The sequence below is a fragment of the Agrilus planipennis genome, unplaced genomic scaffold (assembly GCF_000699045.2).
Source record: "Agrilus planipennis isolate EAB-ADULT unplaced genomic scaffold, Apla_2.0 scaffold28, whole genome shotgun sequence".
NCBI classification, from domain to species: domain Eukaryota; kingdom Metazoa; phylum Arthropoda; class Insecta; order Coleoptera; family Buprestidae; genus Agrilus; species Agrilus planipennis.
Genome location: NW_020438897.1, coordinates 459,198 through 485,350, shown reverse-complemented (window position 1 = coordinate 485,350; position 26,153 = coordinate 459,198). Strand labels below are relative to the sequence as shown.

Below are 26,153 nucleotides of genomic sequence, written 5' to 3'. Positions count from 1 at the left end.
AATAATATGGAAAATTTTTAACTGACTTTTGGCAGTGAATATGCCTTGATTTCAACTTCGAAACAAAAAAATATTTAGTCTCAATCTTTATTAATAATGAGCGTAAAACTTTTTAATATGTTTAAAAAATAATTAAAACTATAAAATTGCATTTATTTGAGACAATTATCAATATTATCATTATATTATCAAGTAAAAGCGAGATTTTCAGCTAATTTATCATTTTTTCCTAGATAACCATTTAGTATAATAAATTTGAATAAACTTACGCTAAAGTGATTCTCCATAGTTGAAGTTACTTATTATAAAAGTTTGAAATTTCTGGTAGCTTTTTTTCTGTTAATGAAAACAAATTTAATCTGTTCCTTTAACGAATCTCCATAAAATGACGTTTAAAATTACAATTTTTTAAAATTTCAATAACTTTTTAACGGTTTACTGAATCGATTTACAGGAGTTCTAGAATTGAATGAGGAACGTTCTTCAAAATTTTTATTTGTCTCGTAGCATTTTGACACAGGTACCTCCCAAACATCATTAGTAAGGTAATGTACATTAAAAGAACTCTGATGGTCATTTATATTCCTCGTAACAATTGTGGCTGTTGATTGAAACATATTTTCCGAGAACTATTAAATATTCAGTCAAACTTTTTCCTACATTCCACAATAAAACCGTACATGATATAGTTGTGGATTAATAATAAATTATGCTTTTGTATATAGTATTTATTTTTCTTTTTTTTTCCTGGCAATTAAAAGAACCCTACCATTAATAAAATCCATATTCCCGCGTTCCGCCATTGAGGTACAAACAACAACATAATTGAATTTAACAAGTTAATTTTTAATTTCCTATGCGTTAATTACAAGTTGAGTGATTAGTTATAATATAAAATGAAGGTTGCCGTTTTTATGAGCAAACCAACTATTCAATTTAATTGGCACGTTCATACCTTTAGGAGAAACAGTTATTAAAGCTCATAATTCTTCTGGAAATTTATATCTCACTTGACTAACGGCGTTGTTTTTGGGTGTAATACGTGATTTTCTAAACGATGACGTGATTGGTGAACTAAATACATCGGCGAGGGGAACTTAAACGGTACAGTAAAGTTTGCGCTAGTAATTTTCCTGTATTATGTTTGGTTTTCACGCCATGCTGTAGCTTAATCGATATGCCCCACGAAAATAGTAATATACGACCACGTAGACCCTATATTTTTCCTTATCAATAATAAATCATCGCCAGTCCTCTGTTTCTCTAACGGAAAATAATACAATAGGTTTGAGAGCTTGAACAGTATTGTATAAACGCGAGTCAGTTCGTAGAATACAAAATTTATACGTTTGAATTTTAATGAAAGGATATGGAGAACCTAATGTGTTCAGATAGAGCTGCTTTGTGATTTACTAAATTATAATGTAATTATATCTGTACGGGTGAGAAACGTGGACGGTAGGCGCGGCGCGGATAAGAAAAAGTTAGAAACGTTTGAGATGCGGTTTTAGTGCCATCGTCATCATCTTCATTATGTCGTCAGTCCTAAGACTGGTTGGACACGTACTTCCACTCTTTTCTATGCTGAGCTAATCTTCGCATTTCCCTAAAATTAGAACAACCACATCCTTAACTATTTGCGAATAGATTATCTAATCTAGGTCTATCTCTACCCCTCCTAACTCCCGTTTCTGCCTCTAATATATCTGTGACTAGAACTTCATGTCTGAGAAGGTGTCTTATTAACCTATCTCGCTTTTTTATTATTGACTTCCATAGAGTCTTCTGTTCTTCTATTTTTTCTAATACTTCTCATTTCTAATCTTCCCTATCCACAGTATCCTCATCATTCGCCTGTAACACCACATTTCAAACGCTTCTAATCTTTTCTTTTCCGCTGCGCCCACCGTCCATGTTTCGCACCCGTACAACGCCGTTCTCCAAACATACACCTTTAACAACCTTTTTCGAATTTCTAAATTAACCGTTCGCGAGCATAGAAGTGACTTCTTTTTATTAAAGGCGACACGACCCTGCGCTATCCTCTGCTTTATATCCCTACTACTCCTTCCATCCTGACTTATCTGACTTCCTAGGTATCTAAAATCAGCCACTTCTTCTAATTNCCCGTACAACGCCGTGCTCCAAACATACACCAAAAATTGATAAGCCGATATAATTTTATACATCTAGATAAAAGAGAAATTGTAAAATTTACAATACCTTTTTGTAAATGTTACAAAAATTTAATTTATACTAGCACTTTTGTAAATTTCACAAAATTTTTGTGCAAATATTCTAGATGGTTTCTTCTACGGACTATTCTTAAGAATTTCACTACCTATCAATTCAGAATAACATTGCAGGAAGACGCCTACTGGTAAACAACTGTCTAGTTTGCTGTTTCTGTCATCGCTGTCTTATAAAAATGCATTACGAATTTAGTTCGAGTATCAGTATAAAATAATTTTAGTGACTTTTAATTCAGTTTATTTATATATGTGTATACCTAGATTAGTTTCTTTCTTTTTGTTCTCTTGTTTTATTGCTCAAAATCTACAAACATTTACACAGTTTTAGCTGTTTCCGCGTTCTCTAAATCGTAAGTTCCGACGCATTTTCGTGAATAATAGCAAATACACTTTGCTTTACGACATCGTAACAAATTCTGAAGCCGAAATGTTTCGAGAATAAGTATCGTATTGTATCCATGTATCTACTGACTAAAGGAGACCTGACTGAAAGTATAAGTTCTGAGCTTTTATGACATGACGTTGTATACATGTCAGGGCATTTAGCTTTCTTTGCCTGAAACATTGTACACGTTCTCAGCGTGAACATTTAGTTGTATGTATGCACATGAAAAATGAGTTACTACCGAAATTAAAATTATGAACACAATATGGATCTGGTATTTTAAATGTTTAATAAATACATTACAAAAGTATTTGCTATCTACGGCGTATACACTGAGAAAACTAAATTGTTATGACAACGCAAAAATTATAATTTTCGTGTTAGGAGAAATTAATATGCGGTTTTAAAAAAACTAAACGCTCAGTAAAACAATTAAGTATATTTTAAAGGAACGCTTATCCATATGAAATAACAAAAAGCAACCGCCCATTGGCAAAGCTAAACACCTAATATCTTTTTTAACCAACTCTGTATCCTATATTTAATGAAGTCCTTGTCTCAGCCGAATTTGTCGGCACCCCTCCCGACCCTCTAGACTAAACATCGCTCCGATCAGGTATCGGGAACCGCTGCTCTTCCGCGTCCCTTACATTCGGCCATCCTGTCATCATTCTGTCCTCAGAATATCGGCTAGTCTGAAAACAAAAATTAATTACTTCATTTGCCAACCTTTCGCATTCATACGTCCATATGTTCATATGTACGCATTATCTTCATCAAATCTCGTCTTTGTCAGAATCGGCGTGTTATTTCGTCTAGTTGTCTAATCAAATGTACATATATTGCCTAGTCGTCTAACTAGACATATTTTCTGGCTTATCTAGTCGTCTAACTAGACATATTTTCTGGATTATCTAGTCGTCTAACCAGACATTACTTCTGAATCATCTAGTCGTCTAACTAGATTACATTGAGAATTGTCTAGTCATCTAACTAGTTTACATTGAGAATTATCTAGTCTTCTAACTAGATTACATTGAGAATTATCTAGTCTTCTAACTAGATTACATTGAGAATTGTCTAGTCGTCTANGGAAATGGAGAAACTACATAGGTACGGGTCATAAGCACGTATACGTGCTTATGACCCGTACCTATGTAGTTTCTCCATTTCCGATAATTTCGTCCTTGTCAAAGAAAATTCATTAGTCTTTAGTGGTTTAAGTACCTACAATTGCAATTTGTCGAAAACTTTTCACATGAATATCTACTCTTTGTGAAATTCTCATTTTCTCACACTTTTATACGAGGATCAGACAGATATTCTTCCGCTAATTAAAACATATCATTTAACACTGTTGTAAATTATGGAACATTTTTAACAAACATTGAAATGAATTAAGAAGTATTTATCTAAAGGCATCCATTTACTTAAATCCTTCCTATCACAATAATTTCTCTCGGAATAGAAGCAGTCATAAATTTTGGCATGATTTCAAATCTCACCACGCCGACGTAACGTCTGGACAGAATAGTTCACTTAGACCACGGCCCTATAGCCCGAATCTTCATTCTACAATGGATTCCGGCCGTGAAAGCCTTTGTTCTTAAATTCTTAATTGCTTTATTAGTTTTTTTAATTAAAATTTTGAAGCATATCAGAAATACATTTTGTGAGAGAAATAAAGAAAGATAGGAATCATACAAAGTTGAATGCTTTTTAATCGGTTTTATATGTTAGATATCCGTTTACCTAATTAGTTAAAGGCTACAAATCCTTCCCTACGACAACAACTGTTATAGAAGATGCATACCCAAAAACAAGTGTACTTAAATATGGCCAAAAATGCAATATGAATACAAAACAAAGAAAAAGAACAAACTAGATTTGTGTTTCGTCGGTTTCGTGTTTTTTGAGCTTTTAACTATCTCAATAAATATCAGTTAAAGTTTTCTAAAAGGTAATACCATGTTTAGGTGTAATCCGCTTGAATCGTTAGACGTAACCACGTAACTCGACATTTATTAGTCAATAGCCATTATGTAATTAAGTCGGTTTGGATTCCTGTTCAATTCTTTTTTATTACTCTCTTTTTCATCTTCACCCCTCTCTGCCCCCTTTATTTATTTTTAACTTGTTTAAATAGGAAGTTTTTAAAAGCATTTTTTCCTAAAGCTTAATAATTTCATACTTTCATTAAATAAATGTCTTTAATAGTTTTTTTTTTAAAAATACTATCAATTAAATTTTACGTACGTTTTTATGATTCCATCCAGGATCCTCTTTTCGGTATTCTTTTATAAAGTAAGACTGACTTGGAAAAATGTGTACCTTGGAGCCAATNGAGGATCAGACAGATATTCTTCCGCTAATTAAAACATATCATTTAACACTGTTGTAAATTATGGAACATTTTTAACAAACATTGAAATGAATTAAGAAGTATTTATCTAAAGGCATCCATTTACTTAAATCCTTCCTATCACAATAATTTCTCTCGGAATAGAAGCAGTCATAAATTTTGGCATGATTTCAAATCTCACCACGCCGACGTAACGTCTGGACAGAATAGTTCACTTAGACCACGGCCCTATAGCCCGAATCTTCATTCTACAATGGATTCCGGCCGTGAAAGCCTTTGTTCTTAAATTCTTAATTGCTTTATTAGTTTTTTTAATTAAAATTTTGAAGCATATCAGAAATACATTTTGTGAGAGAAATAAAGAAAGATAGGAATCATACAAAGTTGAATGCTTTTTAATCGGTTTTATATGTTAGATATCCGTTTACCTAATTAGTTAAAGGCTACAAATCCTTCCCTACGACAACAACTGTTATAGAAGATGCATACCCAAAAACAAGTGTACTTAAATATGGCCAAAAATGCAATATGAATACAAAACAAAGAAAAAGAACAAACTAGATTTGTGTTTCGTCGGTTTCGTGTTTTTTGAGCTTTTAACTATCTCAATAAATATCAGTTAAAGTTTTCTAAAAGGTAATACCATGTTAAGGTGTAATCCCCTTGAATCGTTAGACGTAACCACGTAACTCGACATTTATTAGTCAATAGCCATTATGTAATTAAGTCGGTTTGGATTCCTGTTCAATTCTTTTTTATTACTCTCTTTTTCATCTTCACCCCTCTCTGCCCCCTTTATTTATTTTTAACTTGTTTAAATAGGAAGTTTTTAAAAGCATTTTTTCCTAAAGCTTAATAATTTCATACTTTCATTAAATAAATGTCTTTAATAGTTTTTTTTTTAAAAATACTATCAATTAAATTTTACGTACGTTTTTATGATTCCATCCAGGATCCTCTTTTCGGTATTCTTTTATAAAGTAAGACTGACTTGGAAAAATGTGTACCTTGGAGCCAATCCTGAAAAGGACTGATTAATGTTTGTCCCGTAACAAGAAAGTTCCTAAGCTTATCTACTTCCACGCCTTACTCTTCTTCTTATCAATCAATCCTCAGCCAAACGAAGATTTCATCAGGTCTTTCATCATAGCAGCTTATTAGAAACGAAAGCAAAGCACGAGTAGAAGTAGACGAAGTACGAATAACGGAAAGGGCGCGAATCAATAAGACCGCATGACTTTTTTTTTGTATAAGTAAATCCCGAAATTACACTCGTTTTCAATCCACTTTCAAAGTACGAGAATTTTTCAATTAATCTTTGGCTACAGACTTCGTCTTTCTCTGCAGCCAGCGGGCGCTGTTGATTTAATTAAAGGAGCCAAGACTAATAAATTCATGTAGGACTAAAAGGAGAAAAAAATAAAAGGACCTCGGCGCTTACTTGTCACGGGTTACGACGAAGAAGAATGTGCTTTTTCTTTTATTCCCGTTGCTCGTAATAGAAAGAGCGTCACCTAGCAACCGGCAGTGGAGCAATACGATGACACACGAGCTATTCAGTAAAATACGTCATTATGTTTCAGAAAAAAACTCAAACTTTACAATCAACATTGAACAGTCATCTTGGCCAGCATTGACGTTTCGTAAATGAATGAAACTGTGCTGTCTTTGTCGTGCCTAATCGAAAAGAAGGTTCACGCAAAACCTAATTTCAACAACAAGACACGTTTTTCAAGAAATTTCACTCTATAAGAGTGATGTAAATGTTGGATTTGCTTTTTGGATTATTGATAAAAGAGAATGTTACATTTAAACGCAATCGATAACCAATGGTATCATATTCGCTAGGTATACTAGAATATATTGAAAATTGATACTTACAATTTTGTGTAAAATTGGAAAATTTTTTCTATACCATTACTTGTATCATGGAAGTGTTACCTGTAACCATCTGGATACCGCGGTTTCAGTAATAATTTTTAACCAAATTTTCGAGGTAAATTTATATTAGGTAATATAAAGTCAATTTTGACTAAAGGAATTCACGTACCTGGTCGTTAGGGGCTCCAAAATTTGGAAAATTTTGAACAAAGAAATTCGAAGTGGTCAGTGTTCTGTCGAAACTTCCAGACGCGGATCGCGATTTCGATCTTGTTGGATCTCATCAGCGCGTCGCAGACAATCTCGACAGAACGCAGACTACTTGCTTCCTTAACACAGCGTTTTATGAAATGCTACAAATGGCGCGGTAAACGCCATCTTTAGTACAATGCTATATTTAGTGCAATTCATTATGCTCAACAAGGTCTATTTAAATAATAGATAGGTATCTACTTGCTGAACTGAACCCACGGCGTAGCTCACCACCTTTGGAAAATGTTGGTTATTTCAGCATTGAGTGAAAACCATCAACCTTGTCATCAACTCAATAGGGCCGTTTTGCAGTTAGACGCCTCTTTCAGTCGGATTCTCCAGATTTTCATTTCAATATTTCAATATTCTCTCTGTGTCGAAAATTGCACGCACAATGGAATTTCGACTAACGTATTTGACATGTAAAAAAGCATTTTTATTACGAAAATTATCACGGTCATCCAGATCCAAATACTCAAAGGACACACGTCCTGCTACAGAAACATGACCTTTCCAACATTAGACAAAGTTTTACGCATCAACTTTCAATACATTTTAGCACACCTAATACATCATCCTGAATTCGTGGAAGCTTTCAAATAAATCTACTGAACCTTTTCTATTGTTCTCTTTGTTTTTTACATGTTTGTTAATTACAGTTTGGCTTATGTCAAACTATGTAGATAGAGCATTTTTTTAATAATATGAAAATTAATCATCGTCATTAAATAAACATCACTTAACGTAACGTTAACGATAATGATATTGCCATAATGTTTAGGTTATTGGTTAGATAAGATTTGATTTTTTATTAGTGTACAGGACAAATATGCCTTTGGATTCATTTTGAGTGAATTACGATTAGATGGAAGTAGATACATAATTTATCCTTAAATGAAGTTTAGCGTTAACGAAGTAGAGATAACTAGTAAGATAAGTAGAACGGAAATGTTATACTAAAATATAATATTGTCACAAAAACGAAAAATGAATAAGAAAAAGCTGCAGGTTGCTCGTCATATCTTTCTTTGCTTTTATTTTTAGGAGGACCTAAAACCGTTTTTATTGTGCTATGAAAGCTTTTTGAATCCAAAGAGATTCTTTATATTCTGTATTACCTGCTCTCTGTTCTATATGACGTGGAGCATTAGTTTCTTTTCTTCATCCAGTCTGTGTTCTACAATATTTCAACAAAAATAGTTTCTTATATTACAATGGGATGATACATTAACTTTTCGTTAATTAGGAAGACAAAATCTCACTTACATACTTTACTTTTTTAAACCTTTCTGACCAAGTTCCAATTACTTGTAGTTGTTTTTTTCGTACTTTAAATGAGCTGTATTCAAGATGGTAAGCAAAGGGATTGAAACGGAATGAACTTTCCTAATCAAATTTCCCGGGTTGCACAACTGCGAGTCAGCTGTCAATTGAATTTCCGACTAACATTAATACACGCAGCAGTTGGTTTCAAACAGGTCTCAGATATAGAGACGGCCCTTAATAAGTACATTATATTGTATTAACAGCAAATTCACAAGCCCCAGAATTATTGCTAAACGGTTAAACACACTCAGAGCATTGTTCTGTGCTTACTTTTTACATCATTCAGAATTTAAAGTCGGAAAGTTTAATCAATTTTTTGCAAAATAAACTTTACCGAGATACAGTCACAAAAGGATTCTTTTGAAGTGAAACTTCTTTATGCACGGTAGGGTGTTTGTTTCATGCGAGTTGCTATGTAACGAAATCGTGCAACGCATTTCCCCCGCTGTCTGTCCCTATGTATGCTTACATCTTTAAAACTACCCAACGGATTTTAATGCGGTTTTTTTAATAGATAGAGTAATTCAAGGGGAAGGTTTACATGTATAATACATGCAGAAACACTGATAATTTTAGAGGTTTGTAATGTGATGTAGTAAATAAACACGTTTTTTTGCGCTTATATTGCAAACGCTGGCTGAACCTCACGAGATAGATCAAAATAATATACTACAGTATTGTACACGTTAAAAAGGTATACAAAATAGTCCGCGATGGTATATGTCTATCTCTTAGGGATAACCCACAATAACCATTTTTTATCCTTTACTTTTTACGAAAAGAAGTGGCTTATTTACGAAGCGATACAGCATTAATCTTTATCCAATTCAGTACTTTTAAATACATTGAGCATTTAATATAGATCAATATGGCCCTTACATCATGTAATTTAAATATTTTCGAAGATATTACAGACTTAAAATGCAGGGACATCGCGGTTGCGGCGGTACCGGCCGGTTTATATTGTCTAATAACAAAAAGGCTGTGATTGTTGTATATAAAGACATTCTATAGTATATTTACTATCAGCATTGCACCCGTGCGAAGCATAGTGTACAAATAATACCATTAAACCAATTCCTTAACCCTTATCCCGGTATGTTTATGTGTTTGAAGAAGTTTCACTTCAGTAGCGTGTTGTATAATTACACGTTGTATTTTTTATATATATTTTTGTGTTTTCCATGCACTTTACGGTATTATGTACAGTATTTGTAATTGAATCCATTATTTATAGTTAGAATATAACTAGAAAATTGTTGTAAAAGTGAAAATTGAAAAACAGAGCATCGGCCAATTGTCAAAGAACATAAAAAGTAACATTCTATTACGAAAATACGCAAGGAAATGGTTTGGTAGGCAATTCTTTTTTTTTTTTGGGTTCAAGAGAAACTTGAAGATGGCTCCTTTAAGGGATGTCCCTTACGACTATCGTACAAAAATACAAGTGACTTGGTGGGACCGTGATGTTCCACATGGTCCACAGTATGTTAAATAAAAAAAACTATGTATAATGATAATTAAAAAGTATCGAAAAAGTATTACGAGAAAGGCTGTGACGGACTTAAAACGTAAAGATATCTTGAGTACATTTAAAAATTAAATAATCTTTAGTCACTTCAGTCTGTTATTTTTCTTTTTTTTGAAACTTTTTTAATTTGTTCATGCAAAATGTAATAACTCTAGAGTATATAAGATTTAGAACAAATATATTTTCGTATTTATCCTGATTTATTTTTTCTGATTTTGGTTGAGACAGATTAAAATTAAAAACAGTCGTCTTTCAAGCAAAATAAAATTCTTTATTTGACGGTTGCCCTCAGATGCTGCAGAAAAAATCTGTTTCAATGAAAAGATTTTATGAAAGTTCAAGAACCATACAAATAGAGTAAAACGTACAATTTCGTTTTGTTTGTCACGTTTTACGTAAAATGGCTTAACATCAGTACATGTGTGTAGTACACGGAGGTTAGGTTACGTTATGTTTAATAATCAACATTTGATTTTAAACAAATATTTAGTTGCGTATAATACGTTCATTCAATAAATATTATTTTATACTAATCGTGATCGTTTTTGTTGCCGGATTTTCATTGTGACATATACATGCGTTTATGTAAATTTAAGCAATAGTATTAAGGAATGCTATTTTTGATTGTCTCTGTAGAGTGATAATAACTATAATTTTACTGTTAGTTAGGGTTAGTTTTATATTCAAAATTTTATTTGCAGCACCATTTGATCATCATCGTAGCGTCGATCTTACACGTTTATATCATTTTGTTTCTGTCCGGCACGGTTATTGCAACCTACTGCATCATTAACATAATTTATACTAATTTAAAATTTTGAATGTCTAGAAATTGTTTCTAACTAGCAAAATACATAACGCTTAATTTAAAAATGAAAGAGAACTTCTTAATCTTGTGGCAGGTAATTAACTTGACCACCAACATAAAATGACCTCTTTCTTTTATCTCTCAGAATCTTACAGTTTTTAACTGAATTTCTCGGTACTTAAAGTTAATGAAGCTAGGTAACAGCTTCATTTTGTTAACTCTTTGTCAACTGTTTCTTGAAAAATACTATTTACTTCGCAAATCGTACTTTTGAATGTTGAATATTTCCAAAAAATAATAATAAAAAATTATTATCAGAATGTTTTGAAAAGTTTTTACATTAAAGTATGAAAAGATGGTTTTCCTTTATTTCTCCTTGGTATTTTTGTTCATCAGTAATGCCTTCTAAACGAAACCGTTGGCTTTAAAAGTTTTTCACAGAAATTTTTGCAATCCACTCGAACGCATTTTTATTGTCAGTTTGATTTGATTTGATTCTCGCGATTTCTGTTGGATAGTGGTGTGTTTTTGTTCGCGTTTTTAAAACGTCATGTTGAAAGATTATTGTTCCTGAACATTTTACTATTGCGCATGTTCAGTAGGTGCTCATTAAGGATTCCTCCGAATTCAGAGATTTTTCTTTAAGAAAAGAACTCCTTAAGATGCCCTAATTACTCGAACAGAAAATCTTTGTTGTCCATTTCTAAGTAGCTATAGAAGGCATAAGTCAGTAGTCTTTCACCCACCTTGAACAATATACAGAATGTAGCATGAAAGAATATTATGACAACATCGGTTATTACAACTATGTTGTGACATCAATTCTTAATAGTTCCGCAGATTTTATATTTAAATCGATAATAATGACGATAAACTCAGATACAACGTCACATTTTTATTGTCACAAAGCTTGAAACGATCCTATTATTGCTGGTAGGTACTTTGGCCTGTTGGTACTTTAGGAGTTCGTTTCTAAAATATATCTTTCTAACCAATTGTAAAGTAATACTTGACAGTGCATGTTCTCAATTAAAACTATTCTGAATACCTGTACTTTCTTAATTTTTGAATCATTAAGTCGAAATTAAGAACGAACTACGTTACTACGTATGCGCGTCCTACACAATCTTGATTTTTATTTGCTGAAATTGGGTAATCCACGTGGCTGAAATAGAAATTCGATTTTGGCTTTGAGGAAGTGCTGGTTTTGTAAGAACTTGGTGCTAAATTTAATAAAGCTTGACCGTGACAAGGGTTGAAGTAGCCGGCGTAGAGAGAAGCCAAGCGTCACTGCTGTAAGTTATACCGTCGCGGTTTAAATAGAAGACGTTACTTACGGCACTGGGCCAAACCGACAATTAAAATAATTTACAACTAGCATCTACATTTGATTTATACGTTAATATGAGGGTTTCATTATCATTTTACAAGGCGAACGTCCGGTGCCTTTTAGGGATGACCTTTACTTTGCAAGAGGTTTTAATTATTTATGGAGTTACTTGATTTAATGTAGTTGTTTATTTGTGTTTTATATAGTACTACTGCCTTAAATAAACTCGAGTCACTCAAAAAGGAATTCGGCCTGAGGGTCTGACTATGTACCTATACATACTGCATGTTTTTGGGGTCTTTGAATCCCGTAGGAAAAATGTCCATTCCATTTCCATTAAAAAAATGCCATTACATTACCACTGATAATAATTAATGATAATAAATGGAGAATTGCAAATGGGATTCCCATTCCCGAACTCAATGGGATTCCCATTCCCGAACTCAATGGGATTTCCATCGCTGAACGCAATGGCATTACCATTGCTGAACGCAATGAAATTTCCATTGAGTTCAGAAATCGAAATCCCATTGCGTTCCATTGGAACTTCATCAGCATGCTTTTTTTCATAATCCATATTTGGATTCAGCGACCTTAAAAATATACAGTAGGTAACATAGTCAGACCTTCAAGCCGAAATTTATTTTAACGGTTTGAATGGATTTTAAAGTACTTAAGTAATGTTCAAACCCTGCGTGCTTGAGTTAAATTGACCTCGGATTTAGATTCAGCAACCTCAAAGACATACAGTATACATAGTCAGACCCGCAGGCCGATTTGTTTTTGTGTGTTTAACTGTAATTTGCCTATTATAAACTAAATTCCATTCTTTTTCTAAACATCGAGATTTCTTTTTAGAGGTTTTTTTTTATATCTTTTTAACGTAAATTTGTGTGGACTTACTATGATTATGATATGATTTCTGGAATATGTTCCTCATCACCGTGACATGCGATAAAGAGGTAACTATCAAATAGTAGCGTTTCCAGATGAATTTCTTTTTGTTCTCTTGCCTTTTTACCGAAATTTCCTTATATTTCCCCGGAGATTCTTATGGCGAAGAAAGGATGTTTCAAAAAAAAAAATTAATTTGGTCCAAAAAAGGAAGAACTTCTTTTTCTTGCTTCTAAGGAAATTGTAAATGTGCAAGCAACTTTTAAACATTAAGAATTCATGTGGTCATAAGAAAATTATGAAAATAACAATACCCTTTCCTCTCACCTAAATCTGAATTCCAAAAGTCTGACAACACTGGCCATTAATCGAATGTTAGCATGTTAGTAGATATCTTTCTCCTTCTTGCTTACTACTTGCATAGAGAGAAAAAGAGAGAGTGAGAGCTCGCTTTGTTTCCATTTCTTTTCAGAAAATTGTTTCCCAGTGTCGATTTTCAGGCCCTTAAACGTTAAGTACCTAATGCGTTTACGCTTTTATTGAAATTTCCTACGAGTACCTATTCAATTTTGAAAATCGTTAAATATTCAACAGCAGCAGTTTTCCCCACAAAATGTTTTCGAAAACACTGCTATTTTCAAGGGTTGCGTATGCTATCGTAATTGTGTATGGGGCATTTAGGACAAATTGCTGCATAAAATGCTATTAACTGCTTCAAGACAATTAAATTTCTGTATTCAAAATAAAAATCTAGTTCAAAGCTTTACCTGTGTGTACAAACTTAACTCAAAATTTTGAAAATACACCCTTAGAGGTGGAATATTACCTACAATATTAAATTCAATTTTTTCCTCTTCTAGTAATAATTAATTAATCAAATCCAAAGGCTGATACAATTTTATTTATTTTGATTATGGGTAACTTGATAAAGTTTTTGTTTAGTTTTCCTGCTAAGGACTACAGACCTAATATGATGACTTTCGTTAGATACGTATAAAAACATCCTATAACGAACTGATCATTAAAACGTGTAATTAAAGGATGGGACTAACTAACGTACCTACTTTCGTTCACTTTCGATATCCTGAATGCCTTGCCGTTAATTTGGAATTTTTAATTAAAAATTGCGAACATTGACGTGTTGGCCGTGTTTAAATATCATTATACGATCATGGATGAGTTGTGGCTAAACGCACGTTGGCGGAATAATCTATTGTGTTTAATGTCAGTCGATATTTTTATTGTATTAAAAAGCAATTAAACTTATTTACCGATTGATTAAAACTGTTAGGTTGGTAATAACATGGTTCATTTGTGGAATAATAATATAATTACTAAAAGCAGTACAATTCACCTGCTTTTGAAAACAGTCTTGCTTTTAGAAACAGCTAAGCGAAACTGAAAATAGCTATCGACCAAGGTGCTACATAGATGTTACACTTCATTTACTTTCTCTAGAGATGTGCCCCTTCCAATGTCATGAATGCGCGCTGTCAAAATTATAGGTAGGAAGAAAACAGCTCATTATACTCTCGACTCTTGTTCATTAAACATACTTTTTCATACAGTACCGGCTAAAAGTTTTGCTCAATCATGAATAGTAGTGCGAGTCAAAAACAAGTGTTAAAGCATTTAATATGTCTTCAAATATAAATAAACATCTCGTTGATATTTTCAGTAGTAAATGGTACCAATAACAGCACATTTGAGCAATGCAATTGTAGTGGATAAAATGGTCAATTTTTCCGTTCAGTACTGTTCGGATTATACGCTCCTCATCGGTTAAGAGTTTGGCCGAGAGTTGTTTCCTTTCTTTTCTAGCCTAGTGCTGTTCTTTTCTACTTTGCGCCGGTCAAACTGAAGGTCACATCGCTGCAGAAACTAAACGAAGTATACGTTGTCTTCATTCGTACATAGGTACAATAATTTTCTCTGAAGCCGCCCCTGGTGTTCTTTCAACAGCATTTAGTATCAAAAGGGCGATCTGCATATAGCATATATGTAGGTACCTAATAAGAGAGTATTAATTATATTTTATAAAGCTGTTTGTTGGTTTAATAATGCCTGACTTTATTACATGCAGTAACGAACGGGGGTGTTCATTTTCAGCAGACCTTGCTTCATTTTCGCCCTTCTTTGTATTGTCGCTTTCGTCGTTTTTACTCACCAATGTGGAATCTAATTGCTAGTCTGCGAGATAAACCGTATATACATACGTCGTAATCTTAAATGTCTAAAACAGTTACGGCATGAGTTAATTTATCGTTTTTGTTTAGAATTCTAGTATTATTAAATTCCTTCATTCTTTCGTACATTTCACTACAAACTACATCATATCATATTAAAAGATAACAAACCAAAAACCATTCAAATTTTGGTAATTGCCTGCTGTCTAGTTTAATAAATTCCCGAGATAAAAATGTGCAGTCTCTCAGAGTCTCTGAAAGGGAGACTCGAGTCTCCGTCTCTCATCGAGTCTCTCTGGTGTGGCTGAGAGAGACTGTCAAAAAAACTGTTTAGCGTCTCTGAACAAGAGACTCGAGTCGCTCATAGAGAGATCCTCATTTCGTATCCAATCTCTGAACGAGAGAATCTCTCAATAAGTGGTGTCTCGATAGACATGGTTAAAATTTTCTAAGTTCAACATATTCCAGAGATCCCAGTCTTTCTACGAGAGACTCGAGTCTCTCAATTTTTCACTTTTATTCATTCAGTCTCTCTGTGAGAGACTCGAATCTCTGAATTAACAATTTTATCGTTCGAGTCTCTCATACAGAGACAGTAAGAGATCCATAAAAACACCTAGGCAATAACTGAGAAACTGTGAGAGACGCTGAAAGACTCTGAGAGACTGGAGAGATATAGAAAATTTTTGTCTAGGGATTAACATCTTGTATACTTATTATATTATCAGGAACAAAGTGGACATTTTATTTATATCTACATAGAGCAACAATCAAAAAATTTTCAAATTTTTTTTAAAGATATTTCTATTATTTCACTTGTTACAAGTAATTTTTATTGGATATCCTTAATTTAAAAAAAGAAACAAAATTATAGTTATCTAACACATGTAGATAGAACAATTATCGTTTGAGATAGGACGCAGAACAGTGCATGTTAAATCTTTTTTCACTCATTTTCCCATAATTGTGAATCTACATTTTCAGCCCTAAAATGGTTGAAAATTGTGTAAGAAGTGCAGATTCATTCGTTAAATTGTTTGAGTGCAGTCGTTACACCCTTTTTCGTTCGTAACGAGGCCGGAATTTCGTTTGCCGTATATAAATGTATTTTCGAAAATTATGCGCTGTTTTCTTTATTACGCTTACGTAGCGTCGGTTTACGTTTTTCGCCGAGCGTGCTTGCCAATTGAATTGCTTACTGAAATTGAGATTTCGAGTGTTTTCCCTTTGCAAACCGGAAAAGAGAGCCCGCAATCAAAGCAAGCAATTTACAGGGGAACGATAAACAGTGTAAGATTTTATTTTACAAACGACGATACATATTTGCAATTCTCCCGAAACGGTTTGCGAAAATAAATAATCAAGTTTGATCTCTAATTTCTTCCTAAACGTTAAAAATTTATGAAGGCATACATACGTGACCCATACATATTGTACACAATACCACAAAACCAAACATGCTGCATTAAATCCTTAAAATATAACATAGATAATTTCATGACTCAGTAAAGTACAATAACCTTAATTTCTACAGAATTATTGCAATATCGCACCAATTGTTCAGCAGAAACTTAAGGTTGTTTATTTAATAGGCCTATGTGCCCAATTTTCTTTACATTTGTTAGGTCCGGCGTTTAATTCCATAACACAGATTTTTTGAAAATAAAACTGAAAGTTGTCCCAAACTAGCAACGACTTACCTTTTTATTTCTTTAGTTTTAAAATTAACAACAATCTTTTTTATTTTACGGATAGTTATTAACATGAAAGACAACTAATTAATAATGGGTTAACAGATTAATTGCAACAAGCTTCTGACCAATAGGTAGTATTAGTATCGATGATTTTACCCTTACCTTTGTCCTTATCTATTCTTCTAGTTTATGATAGTGCAATAATATTGTAATGTTCGTGGGTTTAACAAATTAACTTTTACAAAGAAAACTATTTATTTACATTAATTACTATTAAACTTAAAAACACTAACTTATTACTAAACTTAGGTAATTATTCTATTTATTTACACTACTGTTACTATTCACTGTTCTATTTATTTCACTTCTATCACTGTCAATTTATCTCTTGATTCACCTCTGCAACGGTCAATTTATTTCTACTCTACTTCGGCGATCGTCTCTTCCTTTTTATACTCCCTTGCCTCCTTTCGGGAACATTCTCCAGCCGTCCAGAGAAGTCTCGTTTTCTTTGAACGGTTTAATTGCTTTCCCGGAACGTAGGTACGACACACACGTTTACAGATACGGCGCACATGAAGAAAAGCGCCCGCGGGTAGTCGGCGAATCGATAAGCCGCTCACACACACGTATGCCAGATCGCACACAGTCACGCTCGTGGTCGCTACAATATTGTCTTCACAAACATTGTTGACCACTAGCATTTATTCGACCTACCGAAAATTTTATCCTTTATTAAAAGCAGATAGACGGGAGGTAACTCGTCATTTTCGAACAAGTTGATGTCGTTTGTACTTTAGGAATCATTATAATTAGCAACAAAATCTGTAGATGGCAACATATTGCCACTTTCTTGATTTTTAGATAATTGTTTACGTTTAAACTTCTCGACTGATCCTCCTATTTTACACATAAAGCGGCATGACCTAGAGCCTAGAGATTTAGACCATTGTTTAGCATTCGGGATGAAACCGGTTCAATTCCGGGTTTCTCTGCCCTGGTCCATGTTTTTCTGTGATTTCCTTGGATCACTTAGGCAAATTCTGGGGCAATAATATTCCACAGATAATCTAATCTTTCACTCCTATTCTATCTTCATTTCGTACGTCTCATTGTTTTCACCCTAACCACTCAAGAGGGCCTTCCACCCTTCCCTCCATCGTAATTCGGACCATCAACATTAGTAGTTGCTGAAAATGAAAACACTTAAAAAATTTCTTTGGTACTCCACATCTAGCACAGTAGTATAGTTGTTACAGTTGGGATGTTCAAAATTGACATAGTTTGCAATAAAACTGTCGCACTTACTTTCTTCTTTCAACTTACTAACTAGACTAGAGAGGTTGTTGACAGAACGCCTACTTTTACTTACGACGGGCGTCATAGAGAATATCGTATACATAGAAAAGAGATGTCAGGTGGGAATTGCAGCGGATACTTATAAAAAAAGGAATAGCAATTAATGTGTAACAGAACGAGATGCAGACAAGCAAAGTTTGAGCATGTTACCAGCATCGGATATTAAAGAAAGCTCAACATTCTCAATTTAGGAAAGCGTTTAAAGATATAACTCCAACCAGGCAGTGACAAAGCGGACCCTGGCCTTTTAAGCACCTATGCAACCCCTAACCGCTGCGCCGCGTACTATTATTCGGTTATTTCTTTTCAGTTTGTCGGTACTCCCCATGAAGCATATCCTAACTTTACAAGAGCGTGTTCAAAACACAGCAAATGACTACAGTCTCAAGTAGTAACAAGAAAGGAGATACGTCCATTCCCTTTTAATATTTATTGCGGACTTTGCCAATTTTAATCTTCCCAACACTAAAGATTATTACTTAGCATTCGGAGCGACGCTAATCCGACTCCGGTTTTTCAATGCTTTTCTTGGATTAATTAGGTAAATCATGGGACATGTAAGTTTCTAAAGGTAATTTTTAATTTTTCGTCTGCCTTATTTATTTCGTCCGTCTTAACTATCTTTCCCCAGTAATCGCATCTACCCCAAGCCGGGGTTAAATTTTCCGCAGCGACGACATATCTGCATTAAAATATCTGACAATAAAATAATCAACAGCAAATAACCGCGTAACAAAATAACTACATAACAAAACAACTGACGACAAAGTAACCGCTTAACAATATCGTAATCTAAGCCGGTGAACCAAGGGATTTGAAATTTCGTTGAAACATCCCTTTAGTAGGTACTCTATTATGTGAGTTTATTACCTTTCAGCAAGTAACTAACAAATGTAATTTAGTTAGAAACGTCTATTTATAGACACCTACTGATGGTCTGATTACTTACTCTTTCGAAATTATCCCGTGTTTTCTTAAGCTGAAATAAAAATGGCTACATTCACTTATCTTAATGATCTGATGCCGTGAGCGATAGATAAACAACTTAGTCCTGATTTTCTTTTCTGAATGTCCTTATTCGCATAAAAATATCTACAAAAACCTGGACAGATTAATTAAAGTAAAAGATAGACGTCTGATTCACAGGTAAAAAAATGTAAGTAAATTGATTCTTGAGAGATTCTTGATTAGTACTATGTACCCAAAATTAAAACTAAGCGAAAAGTGACTACTTGCGCTCAATAAATATTTTCCACTTGAAGAAAAAAGTAACAAGTTAATTATAGTTTCTGTTTTTGCTAAATTGTACTATGTTATTCGTTTATAGGTATTATAAAATCCCTTTTGTTTCAGAATTTTCATCACGCAGTGGTTAAGGCTTCTACAAATGCTTCAGTAAATGTAAGTGCATTCAAACGGTTTCAATATATCTTCTACACCTATTTCTGTGTATATGTTTCGTTTAACTAAATTACTACTGTTAAAGCAAGGCACACCATTTAGAGTAATCCGTACCCTTATTAGGGTTGCTACCCGATCTCCTTTCGGTTACACTGATACTGCCTTATTAGCACTTTGACCATGTGTCCTCTATTTAAAGAGAATAATCTCTTAGAAATTGTAGGGGGTATACGTGTAATCACACAAGTTAATACCTGTTTATATCAAGGTCTTTTTTAAATAATTTTGTGTACATCAGAATTTTGAAATGTTCGAAAATTACTGTTTTTGGGTGTTTTCAAGGTTCAATTTCGTTTTCAGAGAATTTTATTAACAAGGCCTATTCATGCTGTTGGAATGTATTATTTCTTTCTTCCGTTTCCTAGCATCAACTTGGCGTCATGCTGGTAAGAAGCCTTAAAACTTGAATCAATTGCATCTAGATATATCTCAACAAAGAATAATCCGATTTGAATGTTGAGAAACGGAAATTAATGGAGAAATTTATTCCGTTTGATTATGTTTTGTCGGTAAAATTACCTGAAATTAAAAGCGAACCTCAAAAATACCCAAAACACAACCACTTTCCCTGTGGTGTTGTGCCCGTAGCGCCGCAATTATTTTACGTGGCCGTAACGCCGCAACCATTTTGCGTGCCCGCAGCGCTCTGATATTAACAGGTAAAATTTGAACGTGCCCATAGCGCCGCGACAATTTAATAAATATGTAAGCTTATGTACATTAGCTTTAGCATTGTTTATGTTTTAGTTAACTTAATTCTATTATTAATCTGGACAACAAAACTGGTCTGTTTAAAGTTGTAGAAGTTAAAAGCTACGTCATAATTTGTAAAAGAAGATCGCATACGTTTTGACAGCTTCACCGAAAATCATAAGCAAAACCATTGTACACAGGCTTACATATTTATTGCATTGTGGCGACGCTACAGGCACGCTCAAATTTTACCTGCTAACGTCGCGGCGCTATGGGCACGCGAAATGGTCGTGGCGCTACGAGCACTGACTCTTTCCAGTTAAAGGTAAGAGTATCTCAAATTTTTGAAATTTAACAAGTGGGCCGTTGTTTTACGTACCAATAAGAAACGTTCTAGATTCAAATTAGTTCAAACTACCGTATGTTATTACTTTTACGTTTAATAATACACTGTTGAACGAAAATAATTTAAAGTTGAAACATTGAGAACGGAGACATCCAATTCGGCACTGTTTTACCTTCTAAATATCGAACATTGTCAAGGGTCACAGGGTAATTGCTGTTGTTCTTATTGTAGCTATTGTATATCATAATTTGGTTCTATAAATATGTAAGAAATCAATCTTAACTGACTTTAAATGGTTTAGCGTAAACATCCTTTGCAGCTTTTCTTTCAACGAAATTATTCACTACTTGCCGAGCTAAATTCCCTTCTTGTATGTGGTTATGTTTTAAATCACTTCTTACAACAACTTCAAAGTTTTCTGAACGAGTGTAAAGTTTTGCTCCACATCTGTAATTTTTTCTTGAACATCTCCACAAAATATCACCATTTCTCAACTCCTTTTCCGAAACAAAATTTAAATTGGTTTACAATCAACATATGTTTACCGTTTCCGCTTAAAACCACTTGAATTTCAATCGTTCTTTCACAGTGCAATTAGGAATCAAAATGAAGTACTAATGCAAATTGCAAAACACTAATTACTTTGTTCTTTATTGTTGCTGTATGTACTTGCCAACCTGTCCACAGTAAGGGGTGGTTAACTCCCTCCCCCGCCTCCTGAGACAAGGGCCCTTTGTTAAACAATGCATAAAAAGCGAAAAAATTTGTGAAGAACCATATTTTAGAATTAAACAAAATTAACTATTGTACCAATAACAATTATACAAATAGGTCTTTGTACAGAAAAACTTTCTTACATGCTTATGTCCGGTGAAATAGTTACTAAATTTAAGAGATCTTTATGTCTCTAACTGAACTTGGCACTTTTAGTGTTAAAATGTGTCTGACGTAACTAAATGTTTTGTCTAATTTCGGGTGTTTGACGGTTTATTTAGTTGAGTTCCACAGTGGTACAATTGATTTTCTTATTTTTACTTACACGCACCTCCACTGTTTCCTACCCTGAGCTAATCTTTGCATTTCCCCAAAACTAGAACAATCCACATCCTTAACTATTTGCGAACAGTAATCTAATGTAGGTCTACCTCTATACCTCTCTGACTAGACTTTCATGCCTATCCCACCAACCTACCTCCCCTATTTTTTATTGACTTCCATAGTGTCCTCTGTTCTCCTATTCTTTCTAATACCTCTCCATTTTTAACCTTCGCTATCCATAATATTTTCATCATTCGTCTGTATCACCATATTTCGAACGCTTCTTTTCCGCGCTCCAAAGAATCACCTTTAACAATCATTTTCGAATTTCTAAATTAACCGTTCGCGTCCATAGAAGTGATTAAAGGCGACTCGATCCTGCGTTATCCTACTACTCCTTCCGTCCTGACTTATCTGACTTCCTAGATACCTAAAATCGACCACTACTTCTAATTTTTGTTTAGGTACTATCTTTATATTCGCACTTTCTCTACTTTTTCTTCCCTTGCATACCAGTATTTTTGTTTTACTTTTATTTATTTTCATACAATACTGTCTTGTCATTGCCTCTCCCATTTTATTTAAAACTACCTTTAACCCCTCTTTGCTAGATGCTAATACTGCTATATCATCTACAAATCTAAGCATACTAATCTTTTGCCCTTATGTATCTATCCCTACAGTTGCACTGTCTTTAATGATATTGATGATGTCTTCTATGTATAAATTAAAAAGTAGCGATGACAGTATGTGCATCCCTGTCTGACTCTCTTCCTAATATTTAGGTTTACGTTGCAGCTCCAGCTCTATAACTGCCTGTTACTCTTTATACAAACTAAGTATCACTATTGTATCTCTGTAATTCGTCCCTACATTTGTAAGTATATTTAACATCTTGTCCCATTTAACATTGTCAAAGCTTTTTCTAAATCTACAAATCCTATGTACGCACTGTTTCCTTTTTTCTATCGTTTTCTCTATTGTTACCCGTAAAGCTAGAGTATATACGGAATCAAAGCTAATACTTATGGGGACAAAAAACAGTTTATCCCTAAACCAACACCAACGTTTCGTCTTATCTTGCAGAGGTTTTTTGAATGTAGACTTTTGGGACATGAAGAACGAATTATTGACTCAAAAGCTAACCTTGAAAATTCCTATATGCCATAAGGTGAAACGTTGTTTTCTCTCTGCCTTATATAGTAAACAGTAGTAAGTAATATATTTATAAACTTCACAAAAACTAATAACCGTTTAACAGAGATAAACGCATCATGTGTTTTACGCTTTAGTTTAAAACTTCGTTAAGGAACGAGTGCCGTAATGCTGATCATTCGCAAGAAGTTAGAAACTATCGTTGATAAGAGTATTAAGTATATAGAGTCGGGGTTGCTCACACTATAGTTTGACTTCTCCCTCGTCTACTAAAATTACAATTGGTTTTATTCACATAAAACTATTCTAGACTTGTACAAAGTTAGAACTTCTGAGCTGAACTTGTGTCCTCTAAAAACTAAACATTATTACGTAGCATTAATCTATGTATGTATACAGTACTTAGGTAAAGCGCTTGGTTAATTTTAAGTACAGCCTGAGCGACAATTATTTAACATTTAAGCCCACATGTGTAAATGACTAATAAATACTAACTAATCTATAAACTATAATAATAAATAAAACAAAATTTCTTTTTAATATTTCCATTTATTTAGTTTTGTTCTACAATTATTTCAGTTTTTTATGTCTTTACAATAACTTATTTTTCACTTGTGAAATAATCGAAAATTCGTTCAACACTGCAACTTAACGATAAACCCCATCTGTAGTACAATACTACATTTAGTGGAATTCAATATGTTCAATACTAAATCCACGGCGTTTATCATCTTCCTAATATTTGCTTCTCTACCTTGCTACCCCAGCTCTATAACTGCCTGTTGCTCTTTATACAAACAAAGGATCAATCTTCTATCTTTGTAACTCATCCCTACATTTTCAAGTATATTTAACATTTATTTCATGATGACATATTTTCGTTAGTTGGACCAAAGTTATAAACAAAACACGATATACTGATTCAGTGTATATCCTAAAAATATTAAGGATTTGACTAGGCATACATGTTTATGTTACTACAAAAATGACATCCATGTGCTACGTCTCATTCAATGGCAAAAGCACGGAGGTCATTAATTGCTTGAATGTAACTATCTGTACTTACAAGAAACGTTGGTGTGTTTAAAGCGAAACAAGATTAAAGATGCTTTTTTACTTTCACTAAAACCGCCAATTTTCCTCATGTTTGACGGGGCCTAGGTCATAGATTAATTAAGATTAATGGCTTATCTGTCCTGACACAAGAGCCAACCGACTGGGATGAAAGAAAAATAATTTTCTGTAGAGAAATTTCTTCGACGACTTGAAACGTTCGACTGAAATAAATGCTTCCAGAACAGATGTCTGAATTATGTTTCTCCGTTAGTAAGGGAGGTAATGCGAGCCAAAATACCTAAAGAAGAAGAAAAAAGAATAACCGAAAAGAAGTTGTTACTGTTAGTGACATTTGCAACAATAGTGCTATTATTCAGATGCTTTATTTTTAATAGCAAGAATTGTATCCATCATCCAAGTTCAGAACGTTTACAAAAAATCGCAGAAACAATTTTCCGACGGCAAATTAAAATCCTTGATTTCTGTATTATTAAACGTTGATTTCAATAAGAAATGCCTACTAACAAAAAAATATAAATTATATTTTGGTCGACCAGAATTTATGTTGTATCATAATTTTAAGCCTAGTAGGAACTTTGCGAGGACTTTATACGACTTTTAATCAATTTAGAAAAGACGTAAACTAAATTTGTGGGACATCGCGATAGAGTATGTAATGATGTTTTGTTTTGTAAACATTCAGGGCTATGGAACCAGTGCACGAAAGTTACAACTTGGGTATTTGTAAAAATTTTCAAATACATTTTTGATGGGGTTCTTTTTACTGGAACGAAGTTCCTTATCACATGTTGCGGCGCCAAGGTACTAACAAGCAAAAGTCAACGTTGCCAGGTGAATTTCTTTGTCAAAATTTCCTTATAGATTCCCAGAGTTTCATAAACCAAAAAAAGGATGTTTATAAAAAAAACTCATTTGAGACAAAAAGGAAGACCTCCATTTTTGTTATTCACAAGAATTTAAATAAGTTTTCAAAGTGCAAATAACCTTTAAACAACAAAAATCCATTTGGTAAAGTATAAATTAAATAAAAGTCTTTTTTCCCTAAGCTGGCTCTAAATTCTTTGGGCCTAGGGAGTTTTCCCTAGTCGAGACAACGCTAGTAAAAAATCGAATGCGTTGGTGGACATCCCTCTTATTTACTGCTTGCAAAGAGACAGAGAGCTGACGAAGTAGATTTGATTAGTCTATCGTCTGGTGAATATGTTGAATAGGAGTCATTTTAAAAAGCTTCGGAAGCTAATAACTTATTAGTAGCAACATATAGCCCTAAAGATATTTGTCAGTTTTCTTTCAATATATTTTGACCAACATTTATAAATAACATACTTCGTTCCTACCGGGTGTTCCACGATACCATGCAGCTTATTTCGTAATCTCTGATTCCCTAAAACGTTGGAAATTGAGCTGCATATTATCCATCCCAGGAAAAAATGAACTTGCGTCATTATAGACCGAGCAAAGAAAAGGTGTTGATTGATACTCTTTAGAAACACATAGTACTATTCGTTTTCAGTGCTACGTTTGCCGAATTATACTCTAGAGTCGTATGTCATTTATTAGTTCACTATTCTCTCCTAAGTGATTCTTTCGTGAGATAGATAATAAAAGCGTAATTTAAAATGACGAACATTTCCAAAATTTTTTTAAAAGTATATTTGTATTAGAGAAAATACCACAAATGGCGTGGTAAACGCCATCTGTAATACGATGTCCATTTAAATATATGGATATCTACTTACTGAAACGAATCCCGGCGTAGCTAACCTCAACGTGATAGGCACGTTAGCATAATCGAATAAAATAATTCGAAGTGGTCTGTATTCTGTCGAAATTGCCAGACGCGGATCGCGATTTCGTTCTTTTTGGATCTCATCAGCGCGTCGCAAGCAGCTTCGCCAGAACACAGACCAACTTTTACCTGCTGTCTTAACAGCGCGTTTTAGAAAATACCACAAATGGCGCGGTAAACGCTATCTGTAGTACGATGCTACATTTTAGGATTACGTATGCTCCAACAAGGTCCGTTTAAATATACTACAGATGGCGTTTACCACGCCATTTGTGGTATTTTCTAAAACGCGCTGTTAAGACAGCAGGTAAAAGTTGGTCTGTGTTCTGTCGGA

General features: G+C 33.8%; 1 protein-coding gene across 4 annotated transcripts in view; it reads left to right on the top strand.

Moving 5' to 3' along the window:
• Nucleotides 1-26,153, top strand: part of LOC108744566 (5-hydroxytryptamine receptor-like) — a 305,073-nt gene that overhangs the window by 127,206 nt on the left and 151,714 nt on the right. For 2 of the 4 annotated variants that reach the window (XM_018480409.2, XM_018480408.2), the window contains exon 3: nt 19,614-19,661. The exons of the other annotated variants lie outside the window; for them this stretch is intronic. The gene's annotated coding sequence lies outside the window, so the exon portion shown is untranslated. The remainder of the gene's footprint in view (nt 1-19,613; nt 19,662-26,153) is intronic. 4 annotated transcript variants of the gene reach the window in all.